Here is a 20,129-nt window from a genome sequence, read left to right as displayed (position 1 = left end):
CTGTCATGTTTGGAGAACTCTATGAAATGGAGAGGAAACCCCCCCATTTCGTCCCCTGTCCAATTGTCTTTCCTTTATCTCATATATCATATATATTTTCTTCCTTTCATATATCTTCTCCTCTATTTTTACATATTATCTTTATATATATTACTTCATGTCTATTCTCTTCCATGTGTATTGTATATTGGACAAATGAATAAATAAAAAAATAAAAATAAAACGATTACTTAAAATAACATTGCCGAGAAGGTAAAGGCTAAAAGATTCATAAGAAAGAGTGAAATTGAGAGCTCTAGGATGAAAGAAAATAAAGAAAAGTTTAAAAAGGACTAAGAGAAAATAGAATCTATGCTACAGCAAAAGAAAATACAGTAAGGAAAGATAATTTAAACTCAAAGAAAAACTGTGGACTAAGGAAAAGAGAAAGACTTTGGAAACATTAGGAGATCAACAGATTTATGGTATGTGCTGTGAAAGAAAGATTTAGACCAAAGAGATCTGTATAAGAAGAAATGACAGCATTTGGATAACTCAGATTGAGACTAAGACTAAGATTGAAGGCAAGAACACTAGAAGGGATCATCTGAAACTGGACAGGAGAGAGAATACTGAACTTGAGTGACTAAGCAGATTAGCCGATAGAGGCAGGGAGAACTCCGAAGGTGATAGTATGAAGAAGACTATTGGAAGTTTAAGCGGGTAAAAGACTTAAACAACAGTTGCCAAAGTGTAAATATCAAACTGACTAGCCTTCAAGTAGAAAATACACCAGAAATATTTTTGTTGGGGATTACTAAAGGGACTATAATAAAAAAAAACCACATTGTCAGCCCGAAGCCAGGTAGAGTACTAGCCATAACAAATTCTAGATACTCAAGGTCATATTTTGTTCAGCACCTGCCCGGAAGTTGATGGGAGCATCACACATGTTGGCAGAACCAGAGTGGATCATGTCAGGACAGAGGATGAACTTGAAACTGGCTGGAGAAACCCAAGGGACTTCAGATTTGGGTTTCTCCTAAGATGTGCTAACATGGCTCTGTTAATAAATTCCAACTTTGAGGAAGGCCATGCTTTGGACTCTAATTTAATTCTTGAATGCTGTTTGGAACCTTGACACACATAAATTATATTACATCTTATAACAGCAGCAAGAATAGCATTTGTACAATGTTGGAGACAAAAAAACTATACCTTCTGAAAGCTTAGTAATAATAGAAAAATATATGATAGTGCCGAAATGGACAAATTAACATTTGAACTAAAAGGGTAAATGGATTCAGAATATTATGCAATATGGAAGAAACGGTACGATTGGACTGAATATAGAAAATGAGGAAAAAAGAGTTAAAATACAAGTAGAATATGAATATAGAAAATGAGGAAAAAAGAGTTAAAATACAAGTAGAAGTAAAATGTACTGTAGGTTTGAAATGTATGGAATATATTTGGATTTGAATGAAAAGATGTGTAAATAATATGTATGGAATATAGTTGGGTCTGTATGTAATGATATGTAAATAATGGATATGTAAATTATTGGTAAATGAGCACAGCTAGGTATAAATCATAGAAATTCATTAAATGAGAAAAAAGAAAAGAAAGAAAGAAAGAAAGAGTGACTTATGACGGCTTTCCAATGACCATTATACTATCCTCGTGGTCAAATGATCAAAATTCAGGCAATTGGCATGTATTTGTGATAGTTCCATTGTCCTGGGGTTATGTGATCATCTTTTGCAACCTTCTAATAAGCAAGGTCAATGTGAAAGCCAGGTTCACTTAACAAGACTTTTACTAACATAAGAACAGGAGTGGGCTACTGCCCAGATGTGGGGAGGAGAATGCAGTGGGGTAGCAAAAATGGAGCTCCACCCTAGAGCACCCAATTTGCAGTGAAAGATGTTGAAAGAAAATGCAGGGCATCCTGCATAAGCCACGCCCACAGTGTGGTAGTTGAAATTTTGGTAGCCCTTCACTGCATAAGAACTGCAGTTATTCACTTAATAATTGTGGTTAGAGAGTTTGTAAAATGGGGCAAAACTCAATTAACCCCTATTGTTATGTTCTTGGTTTAAATAAAATAATTATTCTGATTGGTTCCCGCACGGCAAGCTGAATACTGCCGCCAAAATTAAACGGCTGTCTGCTATTTTCTAGGACTATAAATAAGGCAACGGAGCAGCCGTTTCCTTTGTTGGGATTAGTGTAGTTGGTTCCTGTTTCAGTTCCTGGCTTCTAATAAAGCACTGAAGAACTTCAACAGTCTTGTGTGTCCTGACTTAACAGTGCCGACGAAGGAGCTCGAACTCTCGCAACAACAACCTTGCCACGGAAACGTGCATGGCTCAAGCTCCTGCATTTTTTAACTCATAAAATGAGACATGGACTTGTCTACATGTCCAAATTCCGAATCCTCTTACAAACAAGCAATCTCCACGATGCCTCGGATGACCGGAAGCATAACACCTATCTTGCTTAGCAGTGAAAACTTTGGGCTCAATTGTGGTTGTAAGTTATGGACTACATGTATGTTATGAAGAAAAGAACATACTTTGTTCTCATTCATTCCAGAATTCAGGAATGAAATGATGAAGTTATAGGAAGAAAAATTTCAATTCAATTATATAAACAAAACTCTAACAGTAAAAGCAATTGGAAATTGGAGTGGAGAGATTTGGGAGTAGGGGACATAGGAAACTATGCTGCATTGAACAGAAGGTTGAATTCAAACATATGGATATTTGCCTTTCTTGAAAACATGGATGAACATAAGAGCTGCACTTTATTAGATCAAATATCTATCTAGCTCACTTCTACCTGTCCTCAGCCAACTGCTAGATCTTTCAAATTTTCAGCTTGGCTGGAAAAGTAACTTTTTAAGAAACCTAGTCACTGGCACATGCCTGAGATTGTAAAAAAGCCTCTTACCTACAGTTTCTTCTTCTATAATTAGTTTGTCAGCTTGGAATGCCAAGATGCATCCCTCTGGGATAGTAATTGTTTTTTTCCTATCTCTGGCACCCTAAAAGACAAAATAAAATCTTGGATGAACTAAATGGGATAAAAGAACCGTTGCACTTACCTGAACGGTTTTCTCGCTGCACTGCAAGGAGAGTCCAACATGGGTTAATCTTCAGCCTAGCTGGAAGGGACTGAGTTAAAAATTAGCATAATTTACTGGTCCAACCCCCATGCTGCCCTTCCCGGGTCAGTCTTATAATAAAACGAAGTCATAGTGATAGTAAACCAAAGAACTTTATTAATCAACTAACTTGAAATAACTCAAACTATGACAACCCTGAGACCCTGGGCCCAAACAGCCGGGTGGGTTTGGACTCTCCTTGCAGTGCAGCGAGAAGACCGTTCAGGTAAGTGCAACGGTTCTTCTCCACTTGCACTGCTTCGGAGAGTCCAACATGGGATATACCCAAGCTTAACATATTAGGGGGGGAAAGGCTGGACCAGGGGCGCAGTATCGGTGCAAACTCTCTGCAGTACTCTGCGTCCAAAGGCTGCTTCAGCAGAAGCGAAAGTGTCCAATCTGTAATGTTTAATGAATGTATTAGGTGTGACCCAAGTTGCCGCACGGCAAATATCGTCAATCGGAGCCTGTGTCGTCCATGCCGCTGAAGTGGCTGCGCTCCTTGTTGAGTGTGCCGTGATACCTCTTGGTATCGGTGTAGATCGTGCTTTGTATGCCGTGATAATGCAGGAACGAATCCAGCAACTAATTGTCTTGGGCGAGACTTTACTCCCCATAGATGCTGGAAAGTAGGAGACAAATAGGGCTTCCGTTTTTCTAAAGGTATTAGTCCGTCTAATATAAAGTTTGATGGCCCGTCGAACATCCAACTTGTGCCATCTTAGTTCCAGTGGATGAGACCCCTGGGCACAAAAGTCCGGTAGCACAATGTCCTGAGATCTGTGAAAAACCGTGTTCACCTTAGGTAGGAAGGCAGGATCTGGTCGGAGGACCACTCTGTTGGTGTGGAAGATGCATAAGTCCGATCGTACTGATAATGCTGAGAGCTCGGAGACCCTCCTTGCCGATGTGATTGCCGTGAGGAAAGCCGTCTTTAGTGATAACAGACGCAGCGGTATCTCCCTCAAGGGTTCAAAGGGAGGCTCCGTGAGGGCCTGTAACACCAGTGGCAGATCCCATGTGGGGAAACGGTGTATAGTAGGAGGTCTGATGTTCGCTGCTCCCCTAATGAAATCCCGAATCCATGGGTGCTGGGAGATTGGATTAGCAAAGTCCATCTTAAGTATTGTGGCAATAGCTGCCGTTTGTCTGCGAAGTGTATTTGGAGCCAATCCTTTATCCAGGCCTGCTTGTAAAAACTCCAGAATCTGAATCACTGATGGTGACTGAGGGTCCTGATCACGAGCTCTGCAGAAGGAGCAGTAAGCCTTCCAGGTAGCTTGGTAAATCCGTGTTGTGGAAGGACGGCGTGCTGCCTGTATGGTGGATATCACCTTATCCGGGATCCGTTCCTTCCTTAACCTCTCCCCCTCAAGTGCCACACGGCAAGACTCCACCACTGGGGGTCTGGGTGGCAAATTGACCCCTGCATCAGTACCACCTTGTGATGTGGAATGCGCCAAGGGGGAGAAGTTGAAAGGTCCACGAGGTCCGCAAACCAAGGGCGTCTGGGCCAGTGAGGAGCCACCAGGAGAATTTCTGCTTGCTCTTGTAATAGTTTGTGTATTACCCTCGGTATTAGGCAGATGGGGGGGAATGCATACAGCAGACCCCTTGGCCACGGGCAGGCTAGAGCATTGATCTGTTCCGCTCCTGGTGATGGGAACCTTGAGAAGAACCTCGGTAAGTGAGTGTTGTGGCAGGTGGCGAATAGGTCCACCTCCGGAGCCCCAAATCTGCGCACAATGTCCCGAAAGAGATCTGAGCTCAGGCTCCACTCTGTCGGGTCGATAGTGGTCCGACTGAGCCAATCCGCCTGTATGTTGGAGGTGCCGGATATGTGCTCTGCTCGTAGAGATGCGAGATGTTGCTCTGCCCACCTGAACAGGGATTGAGATTCTCTCATCAGGCGGCCTGATTTCGTGCCGCCCTGATGGTTGATGTGTGCCCTGGTCGCCACATTGTCTGTAAGGATCAGTACATTTTGGCCCTTCACCAGGTCCGTAAAGTGTCGTAGAGCCAGGTGGACCGCTCTGAGTTCCAAGTAATTGATGTTGGGACATGCGAGGTCCTCTGGACTCCATAATCCTTGGGCCATCCCTACCTCGGAATGAGCTCCCCAACCTGAGAGACTCGCGTCCGTAGTTATCGTCACCTCCTGTTGTAGTAGGAACGGTGACCCCTGATGTAGCGCTGACGACTTCCATCATGGGAGCGATCGGCGTACCTCTGGTGAAATTGACACCAATCTGGAAGAGTGGCTGGTCCGGTTCTGTTGAAAAGGAATGAGGAACCACTGCAGTGGTCTGGCATGTAGCCTGGCCCAGGGAACAATGTCTATGCAGGATATGAGAACTCCCAACAGTTGGGACAGAAACGCCAGTGTTACTGTACGGCTGCGTTGTAATTCTGTGATCAACGCCTTGACCTTGACCTGGCGGTCTGACGATAGGAAGACCTTGCCCTCCATGGTGTCTATGATGGTACCTAGGTGCGGTAAATACCTGGTTGGTATGAGATGACTCTTCTGGTAATTGATTGAGAACCCCGCTTCTGCCAAGGTCTCTATAGTCTCTGACAGGTCGCGTCGTGCCCGACTGGAGCTGCTGGACAGTATGATGATATCGTCCAGATACGCCATCAGGCGTAGAGGACGTGTCCTTAGCTCTGCGGTGAGGATGTCCAATAACTTTGTAAAAGTCCTGGGAGCTGATGATAGGCCAAAGGGCATGGCCTTGTACTGAAAATGGTGGTTTTCGAAACAAAACCGGAGGTATTTCCTGGAATCTGGATGCACTGGGACATGGAGGTATGCCTGTTTGAGGTCTATTGACGTCAGCCAGTCCTGTTGACGTATAGCGGCTAGTATAGTCCTTAGAGAGTGCATCTTGAACCTGCGGTATTTTATATATAGGTTCAACTGCTTCAGGTTGAGGATGAGGCGGCAACCCCCTGAGGCCTTGGGTACTATAAACACTATGGAATAGTACCCCTGCTTCTCCTGGTGTGGTGGAACCTTCTCGATGGCCTTGATTTGAAATAGATGATGAATTTCTTGGTAGAGGAGGTTGCGCTTGTGATTGTTGGAAAGTACCGGACACTCCAGAAATCTGTTTGGAGGGTTCAGGGCAAACTCCAGGGTGAGTCCCTGAGTTATAGTGTTTATGGCCCAAGTGTCGGTGGACATAGATGCCCAGGAGGCGGTGAAGTGCTGCAGCCGCCCTCCTATGGGAACTATTGTGGTAAAGTCATTTGTTCCTTCTAAAGCCTCCCCTGTTGGAACCTCGATAGGTCCTCCTTGATTGTTGGAACTGCCTGTTCCGATCTCCAAAGTTACCCCTGTCCCCTCTGTAGGACAGTTGGGAGTAGGACCCCTGTGAATATGATCTTCCAGCCTGGGGTGCAGAGGAGGAAGATTCAGCTCGAAAGGGCTGGCGCCTAAAATACGGGGCGGGGCGCCTTTCCTGCCTTCTGTAAGATCTAGGCATGACTTTCTTCTTGTCCTTGTCCTCCACAAGGACCTTGTCAAGAGATTCTCCAAACAACTTTGACCCATCAAATGGGGCCGAGGCTAAACGCCCTTTGGATTTGGCGTCAGCTTGCCAAGTCCGGAGCCAGAGTAATCGTCGGGATGATTGGTTTGCTGCTAGAGCTCGTGAGGAGAAACGAGATGCGGACAGAGTGGCATCCGCTGAAAATTCCGCAGCAGCTAGTAACTTATTAAGGTCCTGCCTTAAGCGACCCTCTTCAGGTCCCAGCTTCGAGAGCATTTCCTGGAGCCAAAGGACCGAAGCTCTGTTAAAAAATGAAGCTGCCGAAGCTGCTTTGAGGGCCCATGCCGACATCTGGTGAGCTTTTTTATTTATTCCCTCAGCCCTCCGGTCTTCTGGTTTTAGGCCGTCTGCCACATCGGAAGGGACTAATGCATTAGATACTAGGGCTGCAATTGGAGCATCTACCGATGGAAATTCAAGTAACTTCTCCAATTCTGGCTCAAATGCGTAAAACTTACGCTCAGAGGCTGTTGGGCCCAGAGCAGCTGCTGGATATTGCCAAGGCCTCTGTACATTGTCCAAAAAAATTTTAGGGGCTGGTATCAGGTCAGCATCCCTTTGGATCTCCGTGAGCACTCTCGAGGCCGGAGGAGGGGCTGATGCTGGATCTGTGGGCTTCTCAGGGGTGCCCAAAGCCACAGTCAACTTTGCCTTATTGAGCAGTACACGAAAGATAGCGGGCCTAAAGAGGCCTGTATACACTGGCGGTTCTGGGGGTGCCCCTTCATCCTCAGACAGGCCATCATCTGGCTCTGATCCCTGTCCTCTGAACGCAGGGTCTTCAAGAAATGAATCATGCGCAGGTGACGGGGGGGCTGGAGCTGCCCAAATATTCCTTTGCAGAGAAGGAGGAGGAGGGTGTGGAGAGGGAGGTGGTGCACTTGCCGTGTATTGTTGCACCCCCGCTGCTATGCCATGCGAATATGCTGAAGCGATCATATCCTGCAAGGCTGGTGGTAGGCGTTGCCAGGTATCTGGAGATGATCTGAGCCCCGCAGCTGTTGGGGTGAATGTGGCAGTAGGTAATGGTTGAGGTGCCATGTGCCATGCAGGAGAAACAGAGGGTGGCCTGGCAACCTCAGGCCTCATGGGTTCAGCCACCTGGGATGGGCCCCCGAACCTATCTGGAGACCAGTCCGTCTGTGGCCAAGCCACTTCCCTCTGGGGAACGGTCCCTCGTTCCCCTGGAACGGCTAACTCTGTGGCCCCCGCCATATCTGCCTCTCCCCAGCAACACAGGGATATTCCGACCCCCTGCCACCCCAGAGATCGGTGCCCCTCCCTCTCCTGTCTCCCGGGCGTCAGGTGGGCCAGACATATCATTCACACTACTATCGGTACATTCATCCATACCATACCCCCCCCCCCCGCCCCCATCCATCCAATCGTACCAGTCATTCCATTCGTGTTTATGTTTTGGACCCAATGACATAGCCCTGTGAATAAATCTGTAACACTAGGAAGGGTGGAAAGAAAGAAAGAGAAGACGAGGACCGGCAACAATACGGAAGCTAGAATTGTAGATGCACCACAGAAAGACCTAAAAGATTAGGTTGGATAAAAGCTATGCGATTGTTAAAATTAAAATTAATTGAGGTCAATTAATCATAGACTTTATGTAAAGTACTGTATTAGAAGAATGGAGAACTTGAGGACAATGTTAAATGTGGCTGGAGTCTTTTTTCATTTGCTTGTTTATGTTACTTACTTTTCTTTCATCAAAGAATCAAGGTCTTGGGGTGGAACATGTATCTTTTTAATCTTTACAGACCTTTCATAAGAAATGCTGACAGCACTAGTTATTTCAGTATCAGTAATTCCACTAATATCCCCCTTCAGTGTTCCATCTACAGTGACTTCAACGGTGAATGGTTCTGAATTGTTGCAAACTAGAGAACAAATATTGACAAAAATCACGATGTCAGAAAAAACACTACAGAAACACATAGATATGAGCAGCAGGCTACTATTTTAATGAGGGAAAGGCAATCCTGGCAGCAAAGGATCTTGTTGATATCGAATCAAGCATTTTCTAATCTAAATCAGCACTATCTAATTAATTATAGTTCATACTAAGAGTTCCAGAAAGTGGGAAATACTTCTACTTGCCACTTGGTATATTTTCAGGTTAAACCTCTTGATATCTCTTGAAAAATGCCTTTGAAAGATGAAGGTGTGCTCTAGAACTTGTTTTATCTTTGTCTGTGAACAATAGATAGCTGTTTCACAATAGGTAATATGTTCCCCTATGCTTAAGATACTGCAAATCTACCTTGACAAATAACTTGGGAGAAATGGAGTGTTTTGCAACTTTTGATGACAGATATCAAGGGCTATGTTTCCTCTTGTGATACTTGTCACCAAGTCAAGATTGTTTCTAGAAAGATTGCTAGTGTTACCCTCACTATGTTTCAATTCTGCTGCACGAATCCCAGTGACTGGTTAGGTCCCACAGAGTTGGCCTTCTCCGGATCCCATTGACTAAACAATGTCATCTGGCGGGACCCAGGGGAAGAGCCTTCTCTGTGGTGGCCCCGACCCTCTGGAATCAACTCCCCCCGGAGATTATGATTGCCCCCACCCTCCTTGCCATTTGCAAACTCTTAAAATCCACCTCTGCCATCAAATTAAGCACTTTCAGAATTTTTGAACCCTCAGACCCAAAAGATTCACTATTGCTGATCTAGAGTGTTACTTATGGAGAGTGCCTTTGATCAGTTTTAATTGATTTGCTAGCAGTGTTTATATGTGTAAAAAGTAGCTGTTGGATACTTTCTCCAAGACTGAAAGCATCAGTTTTCGTCTTTAAATGACCTTCAGTGGAGGGAAAATGAGTCCAAAACTGGCAGTCTCAACACTATCTGTGATATTATCCCACTAGCCTTATAGTAGTAGGAAATGAGCCTTATAAAATTGCTTGCTGGGTCTTGTTTCAGGCAGCATAAATTGATTTTGGATAATCGGTTTTTTTCAACTTTGCTATTTACCCCAGTTTTCATAAAGATGAGATCAAGGATCCTGATCAGTCCCTGAATATTCATTTTCATATCCTTCCACCTCTGGAAATCTCAGAAAGCTTTGTTCACACATTTTGAACACATAACATACAGCTGATACAAAAGTTAGTGTTACAAATGATGTACTCTCCATTGTTTTGTACTTTTCTCAAAATGCAACAGACAGATAATCCCATAAATAAAAATATATGGATGAGATAGACTTTCGAAGATTACCTAGATTTGAAGAGTCATTTCCTGATAACAGCACATGATCAAACTGGTATCCGGTTTTGTAAAAAGGACAGCTCTGCCACCACGATGTCTTCCTTTTCTTTTGTAGCAGGCAAAAGGGCCTAAAATGGTCATTGTCTATCAAGCTGGGTACCGGAACCCAATCTCCTTGTGAGTCTATCGTTTTTGCCAAAGATTTAGTTGCGTCATAAAATGCCATACCTGAAGAAGAAGTTTTGTCCAAGATAAAGGAATGAGGAAAGAAACAAAATCACAAATGAGTTCATACATCATACTCAACCCTGGTTTAACAATGGAAAAACCCAAATGTTCTGACCAACCCAAACACATTATGATTAGTTAATATTGAATTCATTTGATGAATTACAATTTGGAGAATCTTTTTCTCACGTTACCTTGTCACTTACTAAGCTTAAAACCTATATTGCTATTTGTTTGTTTTGTAAAACCTTGAAGTAATCTGATACAATATTACAGTAGCTTTTCCCAAATGTGGGTAGTGAGTCGTTATTTGGAGAACTTATAGGTCAATGATGCGAACCTGTGGCAGAGCCATATCTGCTGGCACACAAGCCATTGCCCTAGCTCAGCTTCAACATGCAAGTGCATGCCAGCCAGTTTATTTCGGCTCACACAGAGGCTATGGGAGGGCATTTTCGGCTTACAGAGGGCCACTGGAGGAATGGGGGAGGGCATTTTTGCCCTCTACAGGCTCCAGGGAAGTCTCTAGGGCCCTGTTCCCAACATGGGGCCTACGTCCTGTTGTGGTTAGCTCTGGCCCAGCTCCTGCAAGGACTGTGGATGTGGGGGAGACATCCACATGCTGCAGGCCTGTTTTGCTCCCAGTGGAATCTGATGATGAAGGCTCCTCTGACCAAGAAGACATGAGTAACAGGGAGGAGGAGAGTGGGGCAGACAGCTCAGAAGGAGATCAATTATCTAGCTCCTCCTTGGATTTGGAACAAGAGTTAATGATACAGCCACACATGCGGAGAGCGATGCATAGGCAACAACAACAGAGATATTATTATCAAAGAAAATGAAGCCACCTGTGGTTGGGTGGGGCTGTGGTAATTAGTGAGGCTGCTATAAATAGCAGCCTGTGGGTTTGGCCATTGTGGAGGATTATCTGATCATTGTGTTTCGTCCCTGCTTTGCTGACTTTGACCTTTGTGTGGTGATTTTTCCCCACTTTGAAACTAAACCAGAGCAAAGTGTGTTTCACTTTGTGAAAGAAGAAGGACTGTGAATTGCCTCACAGCTGCAAGCTAAGTATCTCAGAACTGATAAGGGACTTGTACAAATTACCAGTTTGTTTGGAGACAAGTGCTCTTTGCTATACAAAAAGAGTGCTCAGTTTATTTGCATTTTTGGTATAAAGAACATTGTTTTGAATTTTCAAACGTGTGTGCGTCTGAAATTGTATCTGTGCATTTTCGGGAGGATTCTACCAGAGAGCTCGACAGAACACATCCCATGGGGGTGGGGGGCAATTGGAACCTTGTTTAAAACATATTAATGGCCTTTTAGGCTTCCTCCACATTAATAGGAGTTCCCTTTTTGAATAGTAAGAATTATATGTCATGGCGGTGGGGGGGCATCAGGATTTTAGAGATGCTTAGGTGGTGCATGGGCAAAAAAAGGTTGGGGACCACTGCTGTAGAAAAACAGGCCTGCCAGGCCCACCAGAATTTGGGAAATGGACCATTTCTAGCCTCCAGAGGGCCTCCGTTGAATTAGGATGCGGGCACTCATGCATGCGCAATAGCATGTGTGCATGCCATTTGGCATCCATGGGAAAAACGGTTCGCCATCACTGTTATAGGTCTTCTGGTTCTGCTGGATAACAACCACCATCACATCACTGCCTGTGCTGTTTGGAAATGCTGGAAAGTTATAATTGAATCATAGAATCATAGGGATAGAACGGACCGGAGGTCTTCTAACCCAGCCCACTGCCCAAGGCAAATGGCTGCCAATATTTTCTTGAAAATCTGCAGCAATGGCATATACACAGCTGCAGGAAGCAAGCCAATTATTTTTACAGTAAATTTCTCCTTAGTTCCAGGTGGCTCTTTAACCAGTTTGCATTCATTGCTTCTTGTCCTGTCCTCAGATGCTTTCAGAAATAAGTTGACTCCCTTCTTCTCTGTGTAGCCGCTCAAGTGTTGAAGATAACTGTTTACCCTTAGTCTAAGGTGATCAGATATTTCGCTTTTGGCGGGACAGTCCTGCTTTTAATTAATTTGTCCCATGTCCCATGGCAGAGATGAAGAGAGCCCCTGTCTGCCATTCCTGCAGTCCCCAGGGAGGAAGCCCATCCAGACACTCTGACTGGCTCCACAGAGAGCTGGTTTCCACAGAGAAAAAAAGAGAGAGGGGGAGAGAGAAAGATAAATGGAGAGAGGGAGGGAGAAAGAAAAAGAGCAGGAAGAAGAGAAGATAGAGAGAAAAAGAGAAATGGAGGAAGAAAGAGAGAAAGAGGAAGGAAGAGAAAGGAAAGAAAAGAGAGAAAGAGAGAGAAAAGAGAGAGAAGGAAGAGAGACAAAGAGAGAAAGAAAGAAAGGAGGGAGAAAGAAAGAGAGAGGGAGGGAGGAAGAGAGAGAGAAAGAGAAAAAGAGGAAGGAAGGAATGGAGAGAAAGAGGGAGGGAAGGAGAAAGAGAGAGAAAAGGGAGGGAGGAAGAGAGAGGGGGGAGAAAAAGTGAGAGGGAGGGAAGGAGGGAGAGAGAAAGAGAAAGAGAGAGGGAGGGAGGAAGAGAGAGAGAGAGAGCAAAATCTAGTTTGAAACTAGCTCAACTATTTAAGTGGCATTTTGATACTTAGCAGAGTTGTCATCTGATTATGTGCTATCCAGGCTTTTTGTGGAGGATTTACAAAGCCGTGTACGTAACCAAATTAAATTGGTCATGTTTAATGTTTCTATGTAGGATAATGACAAATTCCCTTCTAATTTTATTGTAAATGTCCTGTATATATGTCATATTTTCAGTTTTAAAAAATCAGCAACTTATTTCTGTACAAATGTTTAAAAGTATGGCTTTTTAAAAATTGGATATTGTATTTTTTTAAAGTCTCATTGAAGATACTTTTAATTGCTGCTAAATGATATTACTTTTGCAAAACCCAAAAACAAAACAAAAATCAAAACAACTTCCTTAAGGTGCAAGTCAGCTGAAAGTCCTAGAGCAGTGGTGGCAAACCTATGGTACGGGTGCCACAGGTGGCACATGTAGCCATATCAGCTGGCACACGAGCTGTTGCCCTAGCTCATCTGCAATGTGCAGGTGTGTGTCAGCCAGCTGATTTTTGGCTTGCACAGAGATTCCAGGAGGGCGTTTTTGGCTTCCAGAGAGCTTTCAGGAGATGGTGGAAGGCATTTCTACTCTCCCCCAGCTCCAGGGAAACCTTTGGAGCCTGGGGGGATGAAATATGAGTCTACTGGACCCACCAGAAGTTGGAAAACAGGCTGTTTCCGGTCTCCAGAGGGCCTTCTGGGGCTGGGGGAAGCTGTTTTCACACTACCCAGGCACTGAATTATGGGTGTGGACATTCGCACATGCACGATAGTGCAAGCCCACATTTTTTCGACACCAGAGGAAAAAAAGGTTTGCCATCACTGTCCTAGAGAGACTGAAAGTAGACAATTCATTAACAGTCAAGGCATGTCAAACCGATCTGTGTTGGAACTGTACAGAATTTCCTGAACTGGATGTAGAAGTTGTTTATAGTTATTCTGGGTTTCTGGAAGTACTGTCTACAAGGTGGGGAGATGTTTCTCTAAAGAGATGTCTCTTGTAGCTTGTACAGATATTTTAAAATGTGAAACATTTTCTAACTGCCTTGTATAATAATAACAACAGAGTTGGGAGGGACTTTGGAGGTCTTCTAGTCCAACCCCCTTCTTAGTCAGGAAACCCTACACTATTTCAGACAAATGGGTATCCAACATCTTCTTTAAAACTTTCAGTTTTGGAACATTCACAACTTCTGGGGACAGGATGTTCCATGGATTCATTCATTGTTCTAACTGTCAGGAATTTTCTCCTTAGTTCGAAGTTACTTCTCTCCTTGTTTAGTTTCCACACATTTCTTCTTCTCTTACCCTCAGGTGCTTTAGAGAATACATTGGCTTGTCTCAAGTAATTTAGGTAACTAATTTATTTATTTATTTCATAGACCATATTTTTAACCAAGGAACTCAATACTATCACTCCGTCAATCGTGTCCCAGTTTATCAATGTGAAAATTTGGTCACCTTACCTTAGTTTATCTCTTCATTAGGCTGCTAGATCTAGCTCCCTTAATTATTCATCATACAGTTTAGCCTCCAGACCTCTTACAATCTTTGTTGCTTTTCTCTATACTTTTTCTAGGGTTTCAGCTCCTTTCTTTCTTTCTTTCTTTCTTTCTTTCTTTCCTTCTTTCTTTCTTTCCTTCTTTCTTTCTCTCTCTCTCTTCTATTTATTTATTTATTTATTTCCTTCCTTCCTTGTCGGTCTGTGTCTGTATATCTGTCTGTCTGTCTGTCTGTCTGCCTGTCTTATGGTAGTCAGAATTATAGCCAATTATAGTTCTTGGCCTGTTTTGGTCACTTTGGCGCTGGGAAGATGAATAAAAATGGCCAAAGCCTGCTGGAGTTTTGCTGCTACTACAGTTTATGTGTTAGTAATACATTCTTCAAAACAAAGCCTCAACACAGAGTCTCTTGAAGGCATCCAAGATCGAGGCATTGGCACCAGCTCGAATTGATACTGACTAGGCATTCTAATCTTTCCAGCGTTAGAATTACACGTAGCTATCAGGATGCTGACTGTGATACAGACCACTCCTCAGTATGCAGCAGAATAAAACTGCAAACAAAGAGATTGCATCACTCAAAGAAGGAAGGAAGATCACAAATTGACATCAGGAAGACATGCAACCAGTTCAAAGTGCACATGCATTAGAGGAAACGCTTTCAGGCCTGGGTTTGTTAATTTGGTTTATTGCGACACACACACACACACACACACAGTGGTACCTCTACTTACGAACTTAATTCGTTCCGTGACCAGGTTCTTAAATAGAAAAGTTTGTAACTAAAAGCAATTATTCCCATAGGAATCAATGTAAAAGCAAATAATGAGTACAAACCCATTAGGAAAGAAATAAAAGCTCAGCATTTGGGTGGGAGGAGGAGGAAATGCTTTCAGGCCTGGGTTTGTTAATTTGGTTTATTGCGACACACACACACACACACACACACACACACACACAGTGGTACCTCTACTTACGAACTTAATTCGTTCCGTGACCAGGTTCTTAAATAGAAAAGTTTGTAACTAAAAGCAATTATTCCCATAGGAATCAATGTAAAAGCAAATAATGAGTACAAACCCATTAGGAAAGAAATAAAAGCTCAGAATTTGGGTGGGAGGAGGAGGAAATGCTTTCAGGCCTGGGTTTGTTAATTTGGTTTATTGCAACACACACACACACACACACACACACACAAACACAGTGGTACCTCTACTTACGAACTTAATTCGTTCCGTGACCAGGTTCTTAAGTAGAAAAGTTTGTAAGTAAAAGCAATTTTTCCCATAGGAATCAATGTAAAAGCAAATAATATGTACAAACCCATTAGGAAAGAAATAAAAGCTCAGAATTTGGGTGGGAGGAGGAGGAAATGCTTTCAGGCCTGGGTTTGTTAATTTGGTTTATTGCAACACACACACACACACACACACACACACAAACACAGTGGTACCTCTACTTACGAACTTAATTCGTTCCGTGACCAGGTTCTTAAGTAGAAAAGTTTGTAAGTAAAAGCAATTTTTCCCATAGGAATCAATGTAAAAGCAAATAATATGTACAAACCCATTAGGAAAGAAATAAAAGCTCAGAATTTGGGTGGGAGGAGGAGGAAATGCTTTCAGGCCTGGGTTTGTTAATTTGGTTTATTGCAACACACACACACACACACACACACACACAAACACAGTGGTACCTCTACTTACGAACTTAATTCGTTCCGTGACCAGGTTCTTAAGTAGAAAAGTTTGTAAGTAAAAGCAATTTTTCCCATAGGAATCAATGTAAAAGCAAATAATATGTACAAACCCATTAGGAAAGAAATAAAAGCTCAGAATTTGGGTGGGAGGAGGAGGAAATGCTTTCAGGCCTGGGTTTGTTAATTTGGTTTATTGCAACACACACACACACACACACACACACACAAACACAGTGGTACCTCTACTTACGAACTTAATTCGTTCCGTGACCAGGTTCTTAAGTAGAAAAGTTTGTAAGTAAAAGCAATTTTTCCCATAGGAATCAATGTAAAAGCAAATAATATGTACAAACCCATTAGGAAAGAAATAAAAGCTCAGAATTTGGGTGGGAGGAGGAGGAAATGCTTTCAGGCCTGGATTTGTTAATTTGGTTTATTGCAACATATGTGACATATTATTTGGATTTTTTTCCCTTGATAAAATTTAAAAATTAGTAGATGTGATTTGCTCTTTTTTCTTGTTTTTTCTTTCTGTTAAAGAGCAACTATTATAAAAGTAGAGTTAAGAAACATACATGAAAATTGATATCAAGTATACATGGAGAAGATTGAAGCACAATGGCCTAAATGATTAGATGTGATTAGAATAGAAACAGCCTAAAAAGTGTATCCGGCAATAGCTTTTCAATGTCATATAAGAAATTTGAGTAACTATTTTTGTCTAGATGTCAAATATAAAGGAGGCAGCATTGGATGGATTATGAATACCAAACTTTAAAAAATGATTTATTGTAATGTAATTCAAGATTGATAGCTACTCTTCCTCTAAATATCTCTAAACTATAATGGGAATGTTCACAATAGCAGTTGAATAAAATGTCTTTCAAAATAAAAATCTTACTTGAAAGCCACTGGGGATTCCCTGTGATACACACACACACATACACAGTGGTACCTCTACTTAAGAACTTAATACATTCCATGACTAGGTTCTTAAGTAGAAAAGTTTGTAAGTAGAAGCATTTTTCCCATAGGAACCAATGTAAAAGCAAATAATGCATTCAAACCCATTAGGAAAGAAATAAAAGCTCAGAATTTGGGTGGGAGGAGGAGGAATAAGAAGAGGAGGAGGACAGCCGCTACCCAGAGTGAAGGGAGCATTTCTTTTCTCTGGGCGCTGGCAGAGGTTTATTCCCTGTCCAAGCGCACAGAGAAAGGGAAATGCTTCATTTGCTCTGGACTGCCAAAGCCTCCTTAAACACACAGAAAGGCCTGAGATGGCCGGGATTAAAGGGGGAATGGCAGGAAACTGGCCGGCCCTTCGTGCCGCTCTCAAATTTCTTGGGAATTTTTTCCAGGTTCGGGTTCTTAAGTAGAAAATGGTTCTTAAGAAGAGGCAAAAAAATCTTGAACACCAGTTTCTTATCTAGAAAAGTTCTTAAGTAGAGGTACCACTGTATCTTTACTTGAAGTACTGTATATAGTTGATGCAATCTGCTTCATTCTCCTTTTGAGTTTTCTCATTGAATCATGCTATAAAGCAGTTTCTCAACCATTATAAAAAGTATGTTAAGGTACAGATGAAAAAAATACGTAGATGGTTGCTTCAGATTTAATAAATGATTGCTTTGGCCTGAATTAGAAATATCGGAACCTTCAGTGGATTTAGGGATTAGATCAAAACAACAGCAACGTGTGTTTAATTTTAGGCTTCCTGGCTGGGGAAAGTGGATTTCTGTGTCAAAATACTATCATCCACCATAGCTGACTCTTTAAAAAAGAAGCAAAAGATGAAGCATCCAGTATTGTACAGTTTCCCAACTTTTGTTTGTTTCCCAAACCTTTTCCTTCATTGCCTCAAATCTCCTGCAAAATGTCCCTGTTGTGAATGTGATTGTGTAGTGGGTTTGTGTGTAAAATCATTTTTGTCGGATGTGCAGCAATTTACCCAGATTTAGGAAACATTGTATAAACCACGATGATCTCCGCGGCCTTACAAACATCGGTTACTATCTTTAGTTCTACATTTTATTTCGTATCATTTTCGGGTTGAGTTAGTCTAAAAACTAGGAGCGATACATAACACTGTATTTCTGCAGTAAAAGGACCCCCGCTTCATTCCAGTCCCTGGGAAGTTTGCTTAACTGAAACTGAAAGAATAATATTAAACAATCCCTCGCCCAACAATGAAAAGTTTTAAAATAAAAAGGCTTAATTTTTCTTACCTTGGACTATGCTTTAAACAGCGCTCCTTACAGCTGTGAAATAATTTTCTAACGAGATTCAATATTTGACTTGTAGGGATGAGAAGCTGAATACGTAGGAGAATTAGGGAATGTTCTCTAAATCCTGCTTACGGAACGCCTTTATTTTGCTTCCACTTTCTTTTTTAAAGAAGCCTGATATATTGGTTTTTTTCTGTTGTTAGAAAATATTGCAGTGTTCCAATCTTACGTGGAAGTAAGGTCCGCTGCAATTAACAAGCTTATTTTGCACTGTGTGGTAAAGAGACCGGGGAGGCTAGCGATAGGAGCGCAGGAGGGGCGGAAATTGTCAGAGAAGGGGTTGTTCCTTCCATCGCTAATGGTTCTTAAATTGAGAAAGTCCCTGTGTGAACAATGGAAAATATTACCACGATCGACGGGACTTTCTCTAAGTCAGGCTGAGACAGCTACAGGAGATATGCATTATTTTCGTGGATTTGTTTCAATGTGGCAGGAAGAGCGGTAAATAATAGCACAGTGAACGATTTCCAAATCCCCCATCCCGCCCTGTTCAAAAGATCCAAAGGAACACATTTACAGGACTGTTCAAATGCTCGGAAATTCTGTAAGTTGGAAATGTACACATCCGTTAAGACTGAAAAACACGAATTTAAAATATGGAAGAACAACTAGAAGGTGACTATTTTTTTGCTATTTTTTTACACTATTTTTTTACACCGTTTTGCTCTCATCTCGAAACCCTTTTTATCTGAAGCCTTAAATTTATTGGGTGACCTCAGTCTGGGTGGCTCTCACGTTTGTGCATTCTCTATCTCAAGCACCAAAAGTTCAGCGAACTCCAAGTTTTCAGCAAGTTCTATTCCTGATAAAATGATAGGAACTTATGTCTAAATGTGAATAATATGGGAAAACACCGCATTTTCAAGAGTACTTTGCAAGTAAAAGAAACTTCTAAGTCTTTCATTTTATGTATTAGTAGAATAGAATAGAGTAGAATAGAATAGAACAGAGCAGAGCAGAATTTATTGGCCAAGTGTGATTGGACACACAAGGAATTTGTCTTAGTGCATATGCTCTCAGTGTACATAAAAGAAAAGATAAGTTCATCAAGAATCATAAAGTACAACACTTAATGATAGTCCCGGTGCATATAAACAATCAAATCCTATTAGGAAGGAGTCAATATAAATTGTAAGAATCCAAGCAACAAAGTTACAGTCATGCAGTTATTTGTGGGAGGAGAGGGGTGGTGGGAATCATGAGAAAATTAATAGTTTGACAGAGTTGAGGGAATTGTTTATCTGAATGATGGTGCTCAGGAAAAACCTGTTCTTGCGTCTAATTGTTCTGGTGTGCAGTGCTCTATAGCATTGTTTTGAAAGTAAGAGTTGAAGCAGTTTGTGTCTGGGATGTGAGATGTCCGTAAATATTTTCAAAGCCCAATTTTTGACTTGTCCTCAATGGAAGGAAGGTTGGTAGCAATTGTTTGTTATAAAGGTGCAGATGACAGACCCAATAATTTATTTATTTGTTTGTTTGTCTGTTTGTTTGTTTTCTTTTGTCCAATACACAACAATACATAATGAAGGTTATAGAGGTTATACTTGAGTAAAATATATTAGAGAAAGAATAGAAGTGAAAATTTGGGAATACTGTATAATATATCAATTATAGAATAGAAGGATAATATGAGAGTACTATAAGAAGATTAGAATAGAAGAATAGTAGATATGATATAGGAGATATAGGAGAGACAATAGGACAGGGGATGGGAGACACACTAGTGCACTTATGCATGCCCCTTACTGACTTCTTAGGAATCTGGAGAGGTCAACTGTGGGTAGTCTGAGGGTAAAATGTTGTGGCATAGGGGAAGATACTACGGAGTCCGGAAATGAGTTCCATTCTTTGACAACTCGATTACTAAAGTTGTCCAATTTGAAGCAGTTAATATT

At 42.1% G+C, this 20,129-nt stretch overlaps 1 protein-coding gene across 1 annotated transcript in view; it reads right to left on the bottom strand.

The window, feature by feature from the left end:
• Positions 1-18,453, bottom strand: part of LOC139154773 (gasdermin-A2-like) — a 60,125-nt gene extending 41,672 nt beyond the window's left edge. The window contains exons 1-4 of the mRNA XM_070729745.1: positions 18,175-18,453; positions 9,936-10,154; positions 8,411-8,591; positions 2,935-3,028 (exon numbers count right to left, since the gene is read on the bottom strand). The gene's annotated coding sequence lies outside the window, so the exon portion shown is untranslated. The remainder of the gene's footprint in view (positions 1-2,934; positions 3,029-8,410; positions 8,592-9,935; positions 10,155-18,174) is intronic.
• Positions 18,454-20,129: the final 1,676 nt, after the last annotated feature.

Source organism: Erythrolamprus reginae, chromosome Z (genome assembly GCF_031021105.1).
Source record: "Erythrolamprus reginae isolate rEryReg1 chromosome Z, rEryReg1.hap1, whole genome shotgun sequence".
NCBI lineage: Eukaryota > Metazoa > Chordata > Lepidosauria > Squamata > Dipsadidae > Erythrolamprus > Erythrolamprus reginae.
The sequence above is the reverse complement of the archived record's forward strand: the minus strand, read 5'-3'. Positions and strand labels throughout refer to the sequence as shown.